Genomic DNA, 3,248 nt, shown 5'->3' on the forward strand with positions numbered 1-3,248 from the left:
CTTAAGAAACATCTATCAATCGATTATCTAATCGATTAGTGCAAAGCTTGCAACTTAAGAAACTTATTTCAATTGATTGTCCAATCGATTTCGTTGATCACAGAACACATGTCTGATGAAAAAGCATTTTCATAATCGATTTGCCAATCGATTGACTCAATATGAACTTGGTTCTGTGAATCACAAAATCGATTACTCAATTGATGTGCAAATCGATTGTCCAATTGATTTGTTTAAACACATAACACAGGTTTTGATAAAAACCTTTAAGTAATCGATTTCCCAATCGATTAACTTAGTGAAACCTTTATTCTGTGAGTCAGACAATCGATTGCTCAATTGATTTATCAATTGATTTATTACTTGATTGATTAAAACTTATTTTATGATTTCATTGGCAAATACTATATGAGAAATCATTATGATTAAGTCTACCTAATTGACACTATTAACACTAAACACTTTTATACATCAGTCTTCAAGCCTTGTAGGACATCATCCATGTTTGTTTGATTGCTTGAGTTCCAAGTTTTGTCCAAGTGTGTAGTGTTTGATTATTTGCCTGAAATGTTTCTCAATTAAAATCATTAGATCAATCAAATAATGCATATACATTGTATGTTTGGAAATTATATCAAAATCATGATCAAGGAGGCATATGTCTTACAGACTCTTATAGCATTCTTCTCCTAAATTTGTAAATGTATATCGGGTTCCGTGTCAGATTTTAAACACTAGCCATCGTCTTATTAGAATTAACGGATTTGGGTCCATTTTTGTCGGGGTGTACGAAATTTGCCTGAAAAGTCCAGATGAAATCTAGGAACGGGTGACCCTTATAGCATTCTTCTCCTAAATATATAACAATGTTTCTCATTTTGGGTCAGATTTCAAACACTAGCCATCGTCTAGTCCGAAAATACAGATTTTCGTCCATTTTTGTCGAGGGGTACGAAAATTGCCCTAAAAGTCCAGATGAAATAGAGGACTGTGAGACCCTCATACCATTCTTCATCTAAATTTTTATCTGTGTATCGGGTTCTGCGTCAGATTTAAAACACTAACCATCGTTTTGTTTGAAAATACAAATTTTGGTTTATTTTAGTAGGGTGGTACGAAAACCGTCCAAAAAGTCCCGATCAAATCGAGGACCGGAAGACCTTTATAGCATTCTTTGACAAAATTTATAATTGTGTTTCAAGTTTCGCGACATATTTCAATCACTAACCATCGTTTTGTTCGAAAATACGAATTTCGGTCCATTTTAGTCGTGTGGCACGAAAATCGCCCAAAAAGACTAGAGGATATCGAGGATCAGGAGACCCTTATAGCATTCTTCTCCAAAATTTATAACTGTTTTTCGGGCTTCGCGCCTGATTTTAAACACTAGCCATCGTCTGGTCTGAAAATACGAATTTCGGTCCATTTTAGTTAGGTGGTATGAAAATCGCCCAAAAAGTCCAAATGAAATCGAAGACCGGGAGACCCTTATAGCATTCTTCACCAAAATTTATAACTGTGTTTTGGGTTCCGCGCCAAATTTCAAACACTAATCGTCGTTTTGTTTAAAAATACAAATTTCGGTCCATTTAAGTCGGGTGGTACGAAAATCGCTCGAAAAGTCCTAATGAAATCTATGACCGAGAGACCTTTATAGCATTCTTCTTCTAAATTTTTATCTGTGTTTCGGGTTCTGCGTTAGATTTCAAACACTAGCCATCGTTTTGTTCAAAAATAAGAATTTCGGTCCAGTTTAGTCGGGTGGCACAAAAATCGCGCGAAAAGTCCAAATGAAAATCAATGACTGGGAAACCCTAGTAGCATTCTTCTCCAAATTTATAACTGTGCTTCGGGTTCCGCGTCATATTTCAAACACTAGCCATCATTTGGTCCGAAAATACGGATTTCGGTCCAGTTATGTCGAGTGGTACGAAAATCCCCCAAAAAGTCCAGAAGAAATCGAGGATTGGGAGACCCTTACAACGTTCTTCTACTAAATTTAAGTCGGATGGTACGAAAGTCGCCCGAAAAGTCCAGAAGAAATCTAGGACTTGGAGACCATTATAGTATTCTTCTCCAAAATTTATAAATGTGTTTCGAGTTCCGCACTAGAGTTCAAACACTAGCCAAAGTCTTGTCTGAAAATACAGATTTTAGTTAATTATAGTTGATTTTTGTCGAGGGATACGAAAATCGCCCGAAACGTCCATATGAAATCGAGGACCAAGAGACCCTTATAGCATTCTTCTCAAACATTTATAACTGTGATTCGGGTTTCATGCCAGATTTCAAACACTAGCCATCGTCTGGTTTGAAAATACGAATTTCGGCCCATTTTTGTCGTGTTGTACGAAAATTGCCCGAAAAGACCAAATGAAATCGAGGACCAGGAGACCCTTATAGCATTCTTCTCCTAATATTATAACTGAGTTTCGGGTTCCGCCTCAGATTTGAAACACTAACAATTTTCTTGTTCGAAAATACGAATTTCTGTCCATTTTTTGTCGGGTGGTAAAAAAATCACCAAGAAAGTCCAGATGAAACCAAGGATTGGGAGACCCTTATAGCATTCTTCTCCTAAATATATAATAATGTTTTGGATTCCGGGTGTGATTTCAAACACTAGCCATTGTCTGGTCTAAAAATAGATATTTTGGTCCATTTTTGTCGAGGGGTATAAAAATCGCCCGAAAAGTCCAGATGAAATCGACGATCGAGAAACCCTTATAGCATTCTTCTTCTAAATTAATAACTGTATTTCGGGTTTCGGGTTAAATTTCAAACACTAGCCCTCGTCTGCTCTTGAAATACTGATTTCGGTCCATTTTTGCCGGGTGGTATGAAAATCACACGAAAAGTCTAGATTAAATCGAGGACCTGGAGACCCTCATAGCATTCTTCTCCAAAATTTATAACTGTGTTTCGGGTTCTGTGTCAAATTTCAAACATTAACCCTCGTTTGTTTTCAGGAAATACTGATATCGGTCCATTTTTGTCTGGTGGTATGAAAATTGCCAGAATAGTCCTGATGAAATCGAGGACCGAGAAACCCTTATAGCATTCTTATCCAAAATTTATAATTGTGTTTCGGGTTCCGCAGCACATTTCAAACACTAGCTATCGTCTGGTCTGAAAATGCATATTCTGGTCCATTTTTGTCGAAGGGTGCGAAAATCGCCCAAAAAAGTCTAGATGAAATCGAGGAGAAGATGATTCTTGTAGCATTCTTCTCGTAAATTTATAACTGA

The sequence above is a fragment of the Cicer arietinum genome, chromosome 5 (genome assembly GCF_000331145.2).
Source record: "Cicer arietinum cultivar CDC Frontier isolate Library 1 chromosome 5, Cicar.CDCFrontier_v2.0, whole genome shotgun sequence".
Taxonomy (NCBI): domain Eukaryota; kingdom Viridiplantae; phylum Streptophyta; class Magnoliopsida; order Fabales; family Fabaceae; genus Cicer; species Cicer arietinum.